The sequence below is a fragment of the Sus scrofa genome, chromosome 15 (assembly GCF_054392235.1).
Source record: "Sus scrofa isolate SSC_HxYL_T2T_F1_AM1 chromosome 15, Sscrofa_HxYL_maternal_Yorkshire_Landrace_v2.0, whole genome shotgun sequence".
NCBI lineage: Eukaryota > Metazoa > Chordata > Mammalia > Artiodactyla > Suidae > Sus > Sus scrofa.
In genome coordinates this window covers 70,148,842-70,167,586 of record NC_139397.1, presented here as the reverse complement: position 1 = coordinate 70,167,586, position 18,745 = coordinate 70,148,842, and the positions used below count along the sequence as shown (strand labels likewise).

Here is an 18,745-nt window from a genome sequence, read left to right as displayed (position 1 = left end):
TAGAATTTCCTCAAAAAAATTAAAAACAGAACTACCATATGACCCAGTAATTTCACTCTTGGTCATAAATTCAAGGGAAATAAAATTACTATCTCAAAGAGATATCTACCCCCCTATTCATTACAAACCAACCCTTTTCTTTCCCACATCCCTAATAGGAAGAACAGTCAAAAATACAGAAACATTGGAAAACTTGATCCTATGTCATCTTTCTTCAGAGAAGTTTAGCACACTTCACTTGAGTAGAAGTCTCTGTTGGTTCTCTAGCCAATAGCCAGTTCTTTCTTTACTCCTTGCTGTCAAAGCCCTTATTTTGTCCAGATGTCCTGGACATTTTCCCAGCCTGACTCAGGGATAAATCCAAATTAATCTAATCACAGTGATTTTGTGCCCTTTGTCAGTGACGGATTTAGGGATGACCTAGTCTGGACAATCACTCCTGAGTACAGGTCCACTTGAGGGGGTTCTTAGAAATGTTGCCTTGATTTTGAAGAGCACTGATGCTAGTATTTTTCCCTCTTCTTCCACTGGTTGATGTTGTGTCAAGATACAGTGCCTGGAACAGCAGGGGCCACCTTGCAGTCCCTGGAGAGACCAGCTGGAGCAATGCCAATATCCTGAGAATGATCGACCAGGAAGATGGGAGGAGCCTGGGGCTCTGGTGGCATTTCAAAGTCACCAGCTTAACCAAGCCCAGAGGTGTCCTTTTAAGTGAGATGATTCATTTTCCTGGCTTTTCTAAGCTAATCGATTTGGAGTTTTCTGTGACTTGTGGCAGAAGTGTTGTAATTAATAACTATGGTAATTTGCAGTATTTCTTACCATCCCAGTGAGGAAAGCAGATGGTCAAAGCACAGCACTTACATTACTCTAGGCTATAACATAATCAGGGTCCTGGGGGTGTACAAAGCAGGTTCCAGAAAGCAGGCGGTGAGCAAATTATTTTATCTGAGTCTCAGGGGGGATCAGGAAGAAAGCCAGGAAGAATGCAGCCAAGATAGCAGCTTCCTCCTTGAAGGCCAGCTGGAGTGTGGAGCCAGGCACACCCAGCTCTGATTCCTTTTGCCCATAAACTGGGGCCACTTCATTCAGTGTCTTGAAGCCTCATCTTTCTTCATCTGTAAGATATACGCATTGCAGGCTGTTGTGAGAATACAAAATAATGCATGATGATTCATGTAGCGTAGTGCTTACAGTCCATCCAAGATGAGCATTCAGTAAAGCCAACTTTTATTTTAACTAGTGTGATGACTCCCCAGCCTTTTCTCCCTCAGATCTTTGATGGTAGCCAGAACCTCTGGGGCAGTTTACCCTCTTCTTGTCCTTTGCCACCACAAATTCATGGGACAGAAGGGAAGGATGGTGTTCCACAAATGACACACAATTCACAGCTATGATCAGTGAGTCATCACTTCCTGCCTGACACCTACATCCAAACAGCTCCAATCTCGTGTATATGAAAGCTCTTATGGATCAGGAAAGATCCTGGGACCATACCTGAAAATGCTTTTCTTTTCTTCCCCTCAGCTTTATTAAGGTATAATTGCCATATAACATTGTGTAAGTTTAAGGTGTACAACGTGTGGTTTGACACACTTATGTATTGCAAAATGATTTCAGCCATAGCATTAGCTAACACTTCCATTACATCATATAATTACTATTTGTTTTTTGGTGAGAATATTTAAGATCTACTCTTTTAGCAACTTGCAAGTCTATCATACAGCATTATTAACTATAATCACTGTGCCGTACATTAAATCCCCAGAACTCGTTCATCCTATATCTGGAAGTTTGTACTCTTTGACCAACATCTCCCCATTTCTCCACCCCCTAGTCCCTGGTATCCACCATTCTATCTCTGTTTCTGTGAGTTCAGCATTTTTAGGCTCCACCTATAAATGATATCATACAATATTTTTCTTTCTCTGACTGATTTCACTTAGCATGATGGCCTCCAGGCTTGCCTGTGTTGTTACAAATGGCAAGGTTTCCTTCTACCTTATGGCTGAATGGACATCTTATATATTCATCTACTGATGGACACTTAGGTTGTTTCTGTATCTTGGCTACTGTGAATAAACACAAGAGTACAGATATCTCTTTGAGATTCTGTTTTCATCTCCTTTGGATATATACCCAGAAGCAGGATTGCTGAATCATATGGTAGTTCTATTTTTAACTTTTTGAGAAACCTTCATATTGTTTCCCATAGTTGACTACAACAATTTACATTCCTGCTAACAGTGCAAAAGGGTCCAGGGAACCCATTTCCTTAAGCTATATTGCCACCTACAAACAGAGGAAAACTGGGTTTTTAAGAGTCATTTTGACTGAGTGCTGTGCTACTTAAACATACGCTGCATTAATGTTTTTCACAAGTACTTGTTAGCCTCCAGTTTGAGAGAAAGAAAATTAAAAAAAAAACAAACAAACCTGGAACGTTCTTGCTTGGAATGATAATTGCTCATTAGAACCCCATTTCATTATAATTGTACAATTCATTATGTTGAGCACTTCATTAGGAGTATTGTAAAAATCCTGACAACTTGAATATGTTACATCAAATATTGAAATGAATCTGATTTGAGCTTTACTGTTTCTTGAGGGCATTTTCTAATTAATGCAAGTCTGAGAAACAAGAAAAAGTGAGAGTCTCCATATTGTCTTCTGGGGGTCATTACTGAAGATGTGTTTTAAAAAATCATTTTGAAATAGGAAGCTTTCTTTAGCTCTGAAAGAAAAAATAGTCCATAAACCTGAAATAGTCACAATGAGGCCACATCTGTCTTTACAAATACAAATAGCTCAGAATTTTCTGCAATTAATACTAAGCCAAATCTTTTTATAGTGCTGTTAGGGACTTTGGGCTAAAGAGAGCAGATTGAACATTTTCATTTATTGCTCTTTCCTCTAGAAAACCTACTAAAATGACAGCAACCAGGACTTAGGGTAGAAACCCACAAGGACAAAGAAAATGAAGGAGGAGATCAGAGCAGCAAAATCCTGTCAGCTTGAGGCAGAAGGACAAGGACTATTGACTTTCCAAACCCAAGAACCAGAATCCTAAGCCAAAGGAATTAGAAGGGAGAGGAAAACTCATTGCACCTCAATGTCTCAAAGTAGTCAAGAATTGGTGGTTCAAGGAACTGGGGGTAAAGCTGAGCCTCTAAAAGGGTCAGCTGAAAGTCTGCCTAGGACGCATTTAGATCCCCAGCAAATGAACTGTCACTCATTTCCACTGGCACAAGTCAAAAACCTTTTACCTCTGAGAGGCTGGATCAGAGGGTCTCTGGACTGAAGGATTCTAGAAGCAGTTGATGGCAAGGCTACCATAATACAACAGGGGGATCAAATGAACACTTATACCTCTAAAGATGAGACCCCTCCCTCCAAGCCCTCTTAGCCAGCAAAAGGCTGGCAACAGAGCTGAGACCCTGAGCATGAGATTGGAAGATGCTTCTTTGAGGAATGTGACCATCCCAAATGGAAATATCTAAAGAGCTCTATTTTAGGGAGTCTCCAAGAAAACAGCAGTCAGAGCAGTGGTTCCCAAAGTGTGGTCTCCACACCTGCAGTACCAGCATCACTTGGGAACCTGCTAGAAATGCAGATTCTTGCACCCACTCCAGACTTACAGAATCAAGACCATTGGAATGGGGCCCTGAGATCTACTTTAAGAAGCAGCACCCCCCGCACCAAGTATTTGTTAAAGTTAAGAACTGCTGCTCTGGGAACACACTTTCCCTTCCTTATGAATATGAACAAACAATCAAGGATGAGTAGCTGTCTAAAGAAAGATGGATGACAAACTAAATTGAAATAGATAACAATCTTGGAGGAAAAAGATTATTCAGGAAAAAATTAAACTTGGAAAACAGCTAATATTAATACCCTTGGAGAGGTAAGAAGAGATATTTCATCCATGAAACAAGAAGAGGTTATTATTTTTTTAAAGGAGTCATTTATAAATAATAAAAATGGGCTTTAAAAATTTTTTAAATATGAAATGAAGAATTCAACAAAAAACTTAAAAGTGAAGCAAAAAGACACAAAGAAAACAAGGTAAAAGAGAAAAATCTGAAGACTAGTCTAGGAGAGTGATTGAGAACTGCTCTGGGAGGATGAACATCCAAATAGTAAGAGATCCAGATAAAGGAAGCAGAAGGGAGGAAATGAAAGAATTGAGAATTATTTCCCAACATCAAAGCACACACAGCCCCAGATTGAAAGGTCCCATCCCACGTCCAGCCAATGGATGAAAACAGATTCATATCTAGGCATGTCTGTTTCAGAATATGGGATAAAGAGAAGATCCTGCAAGTTTCCAGAAGAAAACCTAGGCATGATATGAAGGATTAAGAACCAGAGAGGCTTCAGATGTCTCTGGAGCAACAATGGATTCCCAAGGACAATGGAACAAGGAAGAGAGAGGCTTGAAAAGGGTGATTTCCAAGCATTTTACTAAGATTATCCCACTGAGTTCTCATGGGAATCCTAGGAGGTAGGTGCCTTTCTTTTTCTTTTTCTACAGATAAAAAAACTTGGGGCTTAGAGACGATAACTAACTTATGGGGGTGGGGGCAGGTAGTAGCTGAATGCATGGAAGAATACCCTAACAGTTTGAGTTTTTGAAAACCTGGTGGTCAGCCTCACATAGTAGGGATGTCCATGGACTCCACCCTTCTTGTCCTTTATGGCTTCTAGGAAAAGTGTGGAAATGGTTAGTTTTTTTCTTAGGCCCGTGTAGCTAGCAGGGAACTTTCTCTATGCATGGAGTATTTCTCTGTCTTCTGCCTCAACACAGAGAGATGTGCAGCTGGCGTTGGGCCATGGCAACTTTGAGGCATAGACCACCAGGGCTCAGTAGTACTCGCTGACTTGACTCCTATTCATCTCCCCACCCTTCAAACTCTTCAGAAGCAAAGACTGCATCTCAGATACTCCTTCTTTCCCCAAAGGGGTGCATATCAAAGCTTTTCTACTCATATTTATTTACTGCCCCCACCCCCCATGTAACCCTTTAGTTCCCTCTTGGTAAGATTATTCATGACATCTCTATCAGGAGGAAGTCTTGACTATATCATCTTCAAATTTCCAACAACTCTGAAATTCTGTGATTCTGTTGTTATATAACTTAATGTTATACAAAGGAGAAAGGCATGCATCACAGGTTTTAAGGGATTCCAGAAATGTCATTGGATGTTAGTGCTTTCTTAGACTCTCTCTTAGGCATTGACAGCTGGGGTCACATTTCCACTAGACTGAGGAGAAATTGGAAGGGAAATGGCCTTGAGCTGGCCTCCAGCAGGCTTCTCTGCCGTAGTCTGAGAGGTCCTCTTCAAGCACTACTGTCTAGCTCAGTCTGCAGGGTCCATGAAGGGCGGCTAAGGACCACCTTCAGGTACCATCATGGGTATCATGGGATATCAAAACCCCCAGGGTTCAACTCTCAGCTCTGCTACCGACCCTAAATGTCATCTAACCACTCAGTTTTCTCATCTGATAAATAGAGGTGATGCCTCCTAGGGCTGAGGTGGGAATGGAATAATCCACATATGTGCTAATACCTGGCATAATGCCTATCTCATGGTTAGCACTGCATCATTAGTGCTGTTAGTAAGAGCATCACTAACAAAGCCATGTTGCCCTTCCTGTTTTAAAGGCCCAGAGCATGTAATGCACATCTGGGGGCAAGTCTCATAGACATTGGGACTTTTTTTTTTTAGTGGCCACAGCTATGGCATATGGAAGTTCCTGGTCCAGGAATTGATGGCAGCGCTGGATCGTTCAACCCACTGTGCAGGACCGGGGATTGAATCTATGCCTCTGTAGCAACCCAAGCCACTGTAGATTCCCAACCCCCTGCACCACAGTGGGAATGCCTGGAACAATGATTTTGACTACCACCGATTTACAAGAACTAAACTAGGAGTAGTTACAGCTATCCCTACTGTCATTCAAAAAATCAGATTTCAGACTTCCTGTTGTGGCTCAGTGGGTTAAGGACCCAGCTTTATTTCTGTGAGGATATAGATTTGATCTCTGGCCTCGCTCAGTTGGTTAAGGATTGGGTATTGAGGCAAACTGTGGTATAGGTCAGAGATAGAGCTCGGATCAAGTATTGCTGCAGCTCTGACTCGACCCCTGGCCAGGAACTTCCATGTGCTACAAGTATGGCCCTAAAAAGGAAAAAAAAAATCTGATTTAATTTTGTAAATTTGAATATATTAGTAATTTGAGCTACCCATTATTATCAATGACAAAGAATTTTCTGACTGATAAAGTTAACCAAAGTTGGACTGGTCACTTCAGTGGTGGGAGGGACTATCATCATAACAGGGGTGGATTAAGGGTGGGGAAGAAGACCAATATTAGAGGACATTGAAGAATTGGTAATGGTTTGTGTTGATGACTGAAAGTTTTTCTGAAATTCCAAATGTACCTCATAGCTCTCTAAGCCCCCCTGGTAATTTGTCATTTTTGCGTCACATTTCTTTGGTCTTACAGACTACCCATCAAGTAATTGAGAATATATAAATTAATGCTAGAAGAAAGCCCCTGATTGATCAACTTTTAGGTTTTCCTTGGCAAGTTTTTCCAAAACATGCTTCCTGGGTATAAATTCTATTTGTGCGTCTCCTGGGGAAAGCCCTAGCCCCTGATCTTTGCGGAGGGTAGCAGATGTTTCCTCCACCCAGCCCTGTGGCTGTAAAGTCAAGGTAAGGAGGCAGCAGTGCTACTTGTACATAAGAGCCAACATTTGCAGAGCTAACAGCAGAAGCTATAAAATGAATACGATTTTCATGCAAGTAGGAAGGAGAAGGACAAAAATGGCTGCCAGTTCTGTGCATTAACTGAGTTGACGCCAGTCCCAGGCCACAGAGCCCTGTACTTAGATGCTTCAGCTGGATTGCTTGAGTATTGACATAGCCTTGTAAACTGAGACCCTTCAAAGGAGTGAAAATAAAAAATAAGTTTAGAAGAACTTTTACATAGAGGTTTCCCTTGGGTTCCAGCTGCCCAATTGAATTAGCATCAAACCATTGCCTGGGAATAGGGTTCGTGAGGGTTGGTTTTCCTGGCCCCATACAATGAGCACAGTTGATATGGCAGCTGCCTGGTTTTCATTTGGAAGAAATTTGCATTTGATCCCACCCTTGCCCCCAAACTTCTACCCTCCTATCTGCTTCATTCTATCATTCTGGGGCCCATATATTTGCAAAAATTAGTCCACTCCACTGTTCTTTCCCCTGGTGATGTAGCTATCAAATTCCCCTCCCTCAGTCTTTCTTCTGTCTCAGGCAAAACTCCCATTCTTGAGTTCAGAATGGTATCAGTAAGGAGTTTAGAGGGAAAACACTGGGTGAACTAATTTACATTAAAAGGCAAATAGCTGATACATTCTTAGAACAGTCCTAACACTTTTTTTATGAATTTGGGTATCTCAGTTGTACAGCTTCAGGGTTTAAAAGTCAACCTCTGGAGTTCCCGTCGTGGCGCAGTGGTTAGCGAATCCAACTAGGAACCATGAGGTTGCGGGTTCGATCCCTGCCTTTGCTCAGTGGGTTAACGATCCGGCGTTGCCGTAAGCTGTGGTGTAGGTTGCGGACACGGCTCGGATCCTGCGTTGCTGTGGCTCTGGCGTAGGCCAGTGGCTACAGCTCCAATTCGACCCCTAGCCTGGGAACCTCCATATGCCACGGGAGCGGCCCAAGAAATAGCAAAAAGACCAAAAAAAAAAAAAAAAAAAAAAAGTCAACCTCTGAGTGGTGGCATTTCATTCAATAAGACAATGGGTGAAAAAGAAGTTTTGACATCATAAGAGTTACCTCCCTTCCCTTGTATTGTTTAATCTAATAATAAGGAAATGTTTCATCTAATAACAGATGATACTATTAATCCCCCAATATTCAGAATCCACAGTCAAAGTAGATGAGAACCATGGAAGCCTCCTTGTACATACAAGAAAAGAACAGTGCCCCCACACGGGCGTCCTCACATTCCTGGTTCTTATCCTGGGGCCTCCTGAGATAGGGATTCTCAGGGACTAGCCTCTCACCCTTATTAATTCTTTATTCTCTTTTCCTCCTTACACACAGCTCCAATTGATGAACATCTTTGTCCTTTGGGAATGCAGGGCGAAGGAGCACCCCTTGATGTTGGAGTTTTGACTTTCAAATAATAAATATTAAAACTTACCAATGGCTTATTAAGTGTGGCTGCTGTTCTAAATGCTTTAATTCATTCATTCATTCAAGTATTTATTGAATGCATCCTATGGGTCAATCACTTCTAAATGCCATTTATTCATCCATTCATCCAGTGTTTGTCCTCTGTGTGTCACGTATTGTTATAAATGCTTTTCTTTCATTCACTGATTCAACAAGTATTAACTGAGAGCCTCCTGTGTGTCAGGCACTGATCTAGGCTCTATAGGGTGAGCCAAGCAAAGCCTCTGTCTTTATGGAGATGATGCTCTATTGAGGGTTGCCAGGCAATGCACAAATAAACAAGAAAACATACAGCGTATCTGGTGACGTTATTAAGTCCAATGGAGAAAAACTGGTTGAGGCCACAGGCAGTGCTTGGGGCAGATGCTGCTATATTTACATCTCATTGATGAGGTGGCATTTGAGCAGAGAGCGAGCAAACATGACAAAATCAGTCAGAGGAAACACCAGCATACAGATGGTGAGGTGGGAGTGTGCTTGGCCTACCTGAGAAGAATCAAGGAAGGAAGGGGTGACAGGAATAAGAGGCAGGGGGCACGAGGTCAGGGGGAGCTGGGCCTCCTGGGCTCTAGAGGAACACAGGCTTTTGCTCTGAGTTGGACCAGGAATGTACTAGAGTGCTTTGACCAGGGGAATGACTTACTTTAAAAGCATCCTTCAGCTGCTGTGCTAAAAAATAGACTGTAGACCATCAGGGTGAAAAATCAAGGGCCAATTAAATGGCTAATGCAGCAATCAAGGCTGGAGGATATGCTCGCTGTAGGCTGTGGCAGAAACAGCAGAGATGGTGAGCAGTGGTCAGTTGCTGGTTACATTCGAAGGCAGAGCTCGCAGGATTTGCTGATGGATGTGCTGTGTACAAGAGGGCAGTCAAAGACGGTCTCAGGGATTTTTGTTGTAGGCAACTTCAAGGATGGAGTTGACATTTACTGAGGTGGGGAACTTCTGGAGAAGCTGTCTGGGGTAAGGGCTGGAATGAGGAATTCAGTTTTGTTAAATTTTAGATGTTCATGACTCTCTCGGGTAATAACTGGAGGTGGGCATTTTGGTATTAGTCTGCCTTTTGAGGGAGTCTTCTAGGCTAAGAATATAAAAATGGGCAGAGATGGTGTTGGAAGTCACAGACCAGTTAGATGAACTGAGCATATGTGGTGTTAGAAGAGGGGTCCCGGAGTTCCCATCGTGGCTCAGCAGTTAATGAACTCGACTAGTATCCATAAGGACTAGGGTTCAATCCTGGACCTTGCTCATTGGGTTAAGGGTCTGGCGTTGCCATGAGCTGTGGTGTAGGTCGCAGACGTGGCTCATATCTGGCATTGCTGTGGCTATGTCGTAGGCCCTTAGCCTGGGAATTTCCATGCCATGGTGTGGCTCTAAAAAGACAAAAAAATTAAAAAAGAAGAAGAAGAGGAGTCCCAGCACCTAGGTTTGGGGAACACAAAGGTCTAGAAAAGGAGGAGAGATCCAGAATTAAAATGGAGATGTTACTGGTGATGGGGAAGGAAAGCCAGAATCAACGGTTACTCTGGAAGCCAGGCAAGGAGGTGCTCAAGAAAGAGGGAGCCATCAACCACATCAAGTGCTGTGGGTAAGTTAAACCAGATGAGGTGTCACCAATGTCCTTGGGGAAACCTCCTGTGGCCCTAACCAGAGCTGTTCAGAGAAGTGATGAGCAGAGACGCCCCAATGGACATGTCAGGAACAATGGTGTTTATGTATTTAATTCCATAAGGGATATTCTGCTATTATTTCTGTTTCACAAATGAGAGAACTGAGGCATAGAAGAAGCTTTAACACAGCTGGACTGGAAGCCCATCAAGCTCCAGAGGACACACTCTTTGAAGCTCAGTGTGCTTTGGACCTGAAGGCTCTCAAGTCAGCAGGGGCAGTGGAGAGAGGGGAGAAGCCCTCTGGCATCTTAGGACCACAATCTCTAGGTAAAGGGGCCAACAGAAGGACAGAGAATGTGACCTCATCACCTCCCCTTCTCAAATCCATCTTAGCTTTTGGAGAGAAACATCGGCTGAGATGGGTGGAACAGGAAAGGTACCCTTTGCTTTTTCAGTAGCATCTTCTGTTTCTAGAAATGAATCCAGGATCCTTAGAGCATACTAAATCTTCTAATAGTTAGAAGATGTGGCATTAAATTGTTGTTGGTGGGAAAAACAACAGTGAGTAAGGGCTGGTACTAACATAGTGGTGTCTTGCTGTGAACTTCTCACGCACTAAAATTTATCCACCATCTGATGGCCATCTCTGTGTGATGAGCAGCAGCAAACTTGCGTTTTTGGGTTTGTTTTGTTTTTACTAGATAACTGTTCCTGTTAGGTGTGTTTCTGTGTCCATGAACAGAATTCAGGGGCCTCTGAGATAGACCTGGCCTGGAGCAGGGAGGAGGAGGGCAGGTTATTGCAGGTGAGTCTGGCTGCAAGGTCAGTGCTCTAGAGCGACCTTGTGGTCATTCCCAGGGAGAGTAGGGGGAGAGGGCAGGGAGGAGGGGGCAAAGGGGAACGTTCCCCTCTTCTTCCTTTTGCTCCAACTTCAGGGCTTCTTTCCTTTGGACCTGGCAGGGTGTTCTCCAGTGGTTACTTTGTAAACCCTTATCAGACGACTCTCAGTCCCTGTTTTCTTGGATTGGGGTGTTATGGGAGTGCTGATGGTGGTGATGGCAATCTAAATTCTTGTCCTTAAGGTAAGGAGGGCAACCAGGTGGCTGATGGGGTACCTGGAGGGAATGCCGAGAGGCAGATGGGAGAGCCCCAAAGGTGTGTGTCCCTGTTTCATAGGTTTCCCAAGGCTGATCTTCCCAGCCAGACAGATGACAGGGCTGGACTCCAGCTGAAGTCTGCAGTGACTTCAGCGAGCCCCTTGTTCTCTTGGTCCTTCCGGAGGATTCTCCATCTTGCTTCTTTAGAACTGGAGGAAAGTGGCACCAGCCAGCACTGAGGGGGCCATCTACCCTTTCCAGGCTTGGGAGAGAGAAAAATCAGCCAGATGGAGGCCTTGGGCTGACATCCTAGAATCAGTGAATGTTCTTTGGTGTCGAACTTTAAGTCTCAGGATTATGATAAGTTTCAATAGGATCTCCTGGTAGTTACATGAGTTTCTCTTTACAACTGTTTGTTCAGCTGTCCTCTTTTTTCTCAATGTTTATTACACACACACACACGTAAAGGGTCTCTCTTTCCCCCATCTCTTATCTCCTTTAAGAGAAAACTTCTCTGAAAGGGGCCACAGGTTTCAAAATGAATTTTGAAAGCTGGGTATGCAGACTGTCCTTGTGGCCAAGGTCAGTCTAAACCTGGAAGCTTCAGTTTAGCCAGTAGAGCACTTCTGGCTTAAGCCAGGCTTCCTCTTCCTTGTCCTCATCTGCAAACTCAAGATATTACCATCATCCTAAGGAGAGTCTCAGCTCCCTTTCCCAAGCATCCCAAACCAGAGCATATTAACATCCCTAATGCACAAGAAAAAGCAGTTATTCTGCTGATCCTGTGGTCAGGACACAGAGCTATAAGTCCAGCCCCTTCACTGTCAAAGAAAGAAGCCAAAGTTTGGAGAGGTAGTGTGGCTTGCTCTCTATCACACAGCTACTTTGAGTAAAATCCAGTTCTCTTCACTCCAGGAATTTTGCTCTTGTGACCCGGCCCTTCAAGTAATGCCCAACTGTTCCCATGTGCTAATTCTGGTTATGAATTATGGAAGGGCCAAAAGTTCAAGCCACCAGTATCAAAGGGATGAGAGCTGCCATGTACACCCAGGAAACTTGGTATGACTAGAGTCATGTGAAGATCTAGGTTCTGGAGATTTTTTTTTCTTTATTTTTCTTTTTTTTTCTTTTCCCACTGTACAGCAAGGGGATCAAGTTATCCTTACACGTATACATTACAATTACATTTTTCCCCCCACCCTTTGTTCTGTTGCAACATGAGTATCTAGACATAGTTCTCAATGCTACTCAGCAGGATCTCCTTGTAAATCTATTCTAAGTTGTGTCTGATAACCCCAAGCTCCTGATCCCTCCCACTCCCTCTCCCTCCCATCAGGCAGCCTCAAGTCTTTTCTCCAAGTCTATGATTTTCTTTTCTGAGGAGATGTTCATTTGTGCTGGATATTAGATTCCAGTTATAAGTGATATCATATGGTATTTGTCTTTGTCTTTCTGGCTCATTTCACTCAGGATGAGATTCTCTAGTTCCATCCATGTTGCTGCAAATGGCATTATGTCATTCTTTTTTATGGCTGAGTAGTATTCCATTGTGTATATATACCACTTCTTCCGAATCCAATCATCTGTTGATGGACATTTGGGTTGTTTCCATGTCCTGGCTATTGTGACTAGTGCTGCAATGTACATGCGGGTGCACGTGTCTCTTTTAAGTAGCGTTTTGTCCGGATAGATGCCCAAGAGTGGGATTGCGGGGTCATAGGGAAGTTCTATGTATAGATTTCTAAGGTATCTCCAAACTGTTCTCCATAGTGGCTGTACCAGTTTACATTCCCACCAACAGTGCAGGAGGGTTCCCTTTTCTCCACAGCCCCTCCAGCACTTGTTATTTGTGGATTTATTAATGATGGCCGTTCTGACGGGTGTGAGGTGGTATCTCATGGTAGTTTTGATTTGCATTCTCTTATAATCAACGATGTTGAGCATTTTTTCATGTGTTTTCTGGCTCTGTATATCTTCCTTGGAGAAATGTCTATTCGGGTCTTTTGCCCATTTTCCATTGATTGATTGGCTTTTTTGCTTTTGGGTTGTATAAGTTGTTTATATATTCTAGAGATTAAGCTCTTGTTGGTTGCATCATTTGAAACTATTTTCTCCCATTCTGAAAGTTGTCTTTTTGTTTTCTTTTGGGTTTCCTTTGCTGTGCAAAAGCTTCTCAGTTTGATGAGGTCCCATGGGTTTATTTTTGCTCTAATTTCTATTGCTTTGGGAGACTGACCTGAGAAAATATTCATGATGTTGATGTCAGAGAGTGTTTTGCCTATGTTTTCTTCTAGGAGTTTGATGGTGTCCTGTCGTATATTTAAGTCTTTCAGCCATTTGGAGTTTATTTTTGTGCATGGTGTGAGGGTGTGTTCTAGTTTCATTGCTTTGCATGCAGCTGTCCAGGTTTCCCAGCAATGCTTGCTGAATAGACTTTCTTTTTCCCATTTTATGTTCTTGCCTCCCTTGTCAAAGATTAATTGACCATAGGTGTCAGGGTTTATTTCCAGGTTCTCTATTCTGTTCCATTGGTCTGTGTGTCTGTTTTGATACCAGTACCACACTGTTTTGATGACTGTGGCTTTGTAGTATTTCTTGAAGTCTGGGAGAGTTATGCCTCCTGCTTGGTTTTTGTTTCTCAGGATTGCTTTGGCGATTCTGGGTCTTTTGTTGTTCCATATAAATGTTTGGATTGTTTGTTCTAGTTCTGTGAAACATGTCCTGGGTAATTTGATAGGGATTGCATTGAATCTGTAGATTGCTTTGGGTAGTATGGCCATTTTCACAATATTGATTTTCCCAATCCAGGAACATGGAATATCTTTCCATTTCTTTACATCTTCTTTGATTTCTTTGATTAAAGTTTTATAGTTCTCGGCATATAGGTCCTTTACCTCCTTGGTCAGGTGTATTCCGAGGTATTTGATTTTGTGAGGTGCAATTTTAAAAGGTATCGTATTTTTGTATTCCTTTTCTAATGTTTCATTGCTGGTATACAGAAATGCAACTGACTTCTGAATGTTAATCTTATATCCTGCTACTTTGCTGAATGTATTAATCAGTTCAAGTAGTTTTTGGCTTGAGTCCTTAGGGTTTTCTATGTATAGTATCATGTCATCTGCATACAGTGACAGTTTGATCTCTTCTCTTCCTATATGGATGCCTTTTGTTTCTTTTGTTTGTCTAATTGCTGTGGCTAGGACTTCCAAAACTATGTTGAAGAGCAGTGGTGAGAGTGGGCATCCCTGTCTTGTTCCAGATTTGAGTGAGAAGGCTTTCAGTTCTTCCCCATTGAGTATTATATTTGCTGTGGGTTTATCATAAAAGGCTTTGATTATATTCAGGAATGTTCCCTCTATACCCACTTTGGCGAGGGTCTTGATCATGAATGGATGTTGGACTTTGTCAAATGCTTTTTCTGCGTCTATTGAGATGATCATATGATTTTTGACTTTTTTTTTTGTTAATGTGCTATATGATGTTGATTGATTTGCATGTGTTGAACCATCCTTGTGAACCTGGGATGAACCCAACCTGGTCATGGTGTATAATTTTTTTGATATGTTGTTGGATTTGGTTGGCTAAGATTTTGTTGAGAATTTTTGCATCTATATTCATCAATGATATTGGGTGATAGTTTTCTTTTTTGGTGGCATCTCTCTCTGGTTTTGGAATTAGGGTGATGGTGGCATCATAGAATGTCTTTGGGAGTATTCCTTCTTCCTCAACCTTTTGAAAGAGTTTAAGGAGGATGGGCACCAATTCCTCTTTATATGTTTGATAGAATTCGCCTGTGAAGCCATCTGGTCCTGGACTTTTATTTGTAGGGAGTGATTTTATGACCTCTTCAATTTCATTTCTAGTGATTGGTCTGTTCAGTTGGTCTGTTTCTTCTTGATTCAGTTTTGGTAGGCTGTAAGATTCTAGAAAATTGTCCATTTCTTCCAGATTGTCAAACTTGTTGCCATATAGTTGTTCATAGTATTCTCTTATGGTTTTTTGTATTTCTGCTGTATCTATTGTGATTTCTCCTTTTTCATTTATAATTTTGGTTATTTGGGTTCCTTCTCTCCTCTTTTTAGTGAGTCTCACCAGGGGTTTGTCAATTTTGTTTACCTTTTCAAAGAACCAGCTCTTGGTTTTATTAATTTTCTCTATTGTTTTTTTGAATCTCTATTTTATTGATTTCTTCTTTGATCTTTATCATTTCCTTCCTTCTGCTGACTTTAGGTCTTTTTGTTCTTCTTTTTCTAATTCGTTTAGGTGGAGGGTTAAGTTGTCAATTTGAGATCTTTCTTCTTTTTTGAGAAAGACCTGTATTGCTATAAATTTCCCTCTGAGCACTGCTTTCGCAGCATCCCATAGATTTTGAGAGGTTGTGTCTTCATTATCATTTGTTTCAAGGTATTTTTAAATTTCCTTCTTGATTTCCTCATTGACCCATTGGTTTTTTAGTAGCATGTTGTTGAGTCTCCATGTAGTAGGTTTTATCTCTTTCCTTTTCCCATGGTTGATTTATAATTTCATGGCATTGTATTCAGAGAAGATACTTGAGATAATTTCTATGCTCCTAAATTTATTGAGGTTAGCTTTGTGTCCAAATATGTGGTCGATTCTTGAGAATGTTCCATGAGCATTTGAGAAGAATGTGTATTCTGATTTTTTTGGATGCAGTGTCCTGAAGATATCAATTAAGTCTAATTTTTCTATTGTTTCCTTTAGGATCTCTGTTGCTTTATTGGTTTTCTGTCTAGAGGATCTGTGCATTGGAGTGAGTTGAGTATTAAAGTCTCCTACTATGATTGTACTCCCATTGATTTCTCCCTTTATGTCTGTTAATATTTGTTGTATGTATCTGGGTGCTCCTGTATTTGGGGCATATATGTTGATGATAGTAACATCCTCTCCTTGGATGGATCCCTTAATCATTAAGTAGTGTCCTTCTTTGTCTTTCTTTATGTCTTTTGTTTTAAAGTCTATTTTGTCTGATATGAGTGTTGCGGCTCCTGCTTTTCTGTCATGTCTATTGGCGTGAAATATTTTTCCCCACCCTTTCGCTTTCAATCTATATGTATCCTTTGTCCTAAGGTGAGTTTCTTGTAGGCAGCATATTGAAGGTTTTTGCCTTTTTATCCACTCAGCCACTCTGTGTCTTTTGATTGGAGTATTCAGTCCATTGACATTTAAGGTGATAATTGATAGATGATTATTTATTGCCATTTTGAACCTCGTGTTCCAGTTGATTCTATGGTTCTCCATTCTTCCTTTCTTTTTTTTTTTTTTTAGTTGGATGGTCTCCTGTTATTATCTGCTTGAGTGTATATTTTTTTCCTTTTTTGCAAATGCAATATTTGGTTTTGGCTTGTGGTTGCCCTGTTTTTTAAGTATGCTAACCCTTTCCTATAATTGTGTGTTTTAGCCTGAGGGTCCTGTAGGTTCAAACACTTCATTACTATATTAAAATTAAGAAGAGAAACATACAAACAAACAAAAGGGTCTATTTATTTCCTAACATCCCTTGCCCACATTTTATGATTTTGATGACTCTTTTTTTTTCTTTTTAATTTCATTTTGTTTGAAGCATGTTCATGATTAAATCTGTATGCTGGCTTATTTGAGTGACAGCTCTCTGATTGCGGTTTTCTCAGTCCTAGTTCTTCCTCTTCTTTTTTTTTTTTTTTCTTTTCTTTTTTCTTCCCTTTCCTTCTTTTCATTTTGGTTTAGAGAAGCCCTTTCAGTATTTCTTTTAGCCTGGGTTTTGTGTTGCTGTATTCTTTAAGTTTTTGTTTGTTGGAAAAAATTTTTATTTCCCCTTCTATTTTAAATGATATTCTTGCTGGATAGAGTATTCTAGGTTGCATATTTTTTCCTTTGAGCACTTTAAATATCTCTTGCCATTCCCTCCTGGCCTGTAGTGTTTCTGTAGAGAAATCAGCTGATAATCTTATGGGGGTTCCCTTGTAGGTAACATTCTGCTTTTCTCTTGCTGCCTTTAGGATCCTCTCCTTACCACTAATTTTGCCATTTTTATTATTATGTGTCTTGGTGTGGGTCTATTTGTGTTCAATTTGTTTGAGGCCCTCTGTGCTTCCTGTATCTTGAGCCCAGTATCCTTTAGATTTGGGAAGTTTCCAGTGATAATTTCTTCAAATATATTTTCCATTCCCTTATCTTTTTCTACTCCTTCTGGAATTCCTATTATGTGTAGATTGGCCTGCTTTATATTATCCCATAGGTCTCTATATTGCTTTCATGTTTTTTGATTTGGTTTTCTGTCTGCTGATCTGATTGGGTGATTTCCATTATCTATCTTCCATATCACTGATTCGTTCTTCTGCGTTATTCATTCTGGTTTTTACTGCCCTTAGTTCAGTTTGTATCTCTGCAAATGAATTTTCAAGTTTTTCTTGGCTCCTCCTTATATTTCTAGTTCCTTTCTGAGGGTATCTGCATTGCTGTTCATATCTTCTCTTAATTCCTTCAGTATTTTCACTATTTTTCTTTTGAACTCCAGGCCTGTCAGACTGCAGAGCTCTGTCTCATTGTTGACTGTTTTAGGGGAGTTCTCCTGTTGGTTTGACTGGGGGTGGTTTCTCAGCTTCTTCATCTTACTTATTGTTTTCTTTTTCCTGAGGGAGTTGTACTCTCCATGACCGGGCAGTGTTTGCCTTGTCACTGCCGTGGAATGTTTCCTGAGGGGTGGTGTTGTTGGTCAGTCTTTTTTGAGTCAGTGTGGCTTTTCTGGAGTGTTGATGGGGCTAACAGGGTCTCTTTGAAGCAAAGGAGGACTTCCTGAGGGCAGACAGGCCTGGGAGGTCCACACCACGATGGTAGCAGATTTCACTCGGTCAGGCAGAGCTTGCTCTGGTGTTTTTAGGCTGTGGGGGTCTTACAGGGGGTTGGCGGTGTTGGGCAGCTGTTCCTCAGGAGTTCAGCACCCCCTGAGGGCTGGAGCAGCTATCTGGGTCACTGAGAACCCAAGAGGCTCTTCCCTAGGGCAGCCCAACTCAGAAGGATGGTCTGAGAATGTGGGCAGATCTTTTCACAGTCTGGTCAAGCTTGTTGCAGCTTTTCTGGGCTGCAGGGGGTCCTGCAGAGAGCTGGCAGTCCTATGCAGCTGATCCGCGAGAGCTCGGCTCCCCCTGAGGGCTTTGGTGGCTAGCTGGGCACTCCTCCCCAGGGCAGCCCGACTCAGAAAGACTGTCTGAGAATTAGGCAGATCTTTTCACAGCCCGGCCAGACTTGCTGTAGCTTTTCTGGGGTGCGGGGGGGTCCTGCCGGGAGCTGGCAGTCCTGTGCCATTGTTCTGCGGAAGTGTGGCTCCTCCTGAGACCTGGAACGGCTAGCTGTGCCACTGTGAACCCAAGAGGCTTTTCCCCAGGGCAGGCCAACTCGAAAATACTGTCTGAGAATTAGGCAGATCTTTTCACGGCCTGGCTAGTCTTGATCTAGCTTTTCTGGGCTGCAGGCCTTTTCTCGGGGGCTGGTGGTGTTTGGTGCTGCTCTGCGGGTGTAGCCCCTCCAAAGGGCAAGCAGGCCTGTGCAGGGACAGCCCCTGCAGTGGTAGACTTCAGGCAATTGTTGAGGCCAGCCCTCCCAGATGGCAGGCAGCCCCAGGTCGGGCGAGTGTGTAGGGGGTGGTGGGGGTAGGGGGAGGGGATGCACTGGGAAGCACAGCTTTCTGCTAGCTAGTGGCAGGTAAGCTTGCTGTGGTGTGGGGAGTATTCTATGGGGACCCACCCTTCTTCTCTCCCCTCCCCAGCATGGACGCAGACCAGGCTCTTCTCCCAGGTTCCCTCTGATG

The 18,745-nt window shown here is 42.3% G+C and overlaps 1 long non-coding RNA gene across 3 annotated transcripts in view; it reads left to right on the top strand.

Moving 5' to 3' along the window:
• The first annotated feature begins 8,571 nt into the window (after positions 1 to 8,571).
• The window catches only part of LOC146395901 (uncharacterized), a 45,853-nt gene continuing 35,679 nt past the window's right edge, over positions 8,572 to 18,745 (top strand). The window contains exon 1 of one of the 3 annotated variants that reach the window (XR_014829982.1): positions 8,572 to 9,822. This is a non-coding gene — a long non-coding RNA (uncharacterized LOC146395901). The remainder of the gene's footprint in view (positions 9,823 to 18,745) is intronic. The other 2 variants (XR_014829981.1, XR_014829980.1) reach the window with 2 other exon arrangements.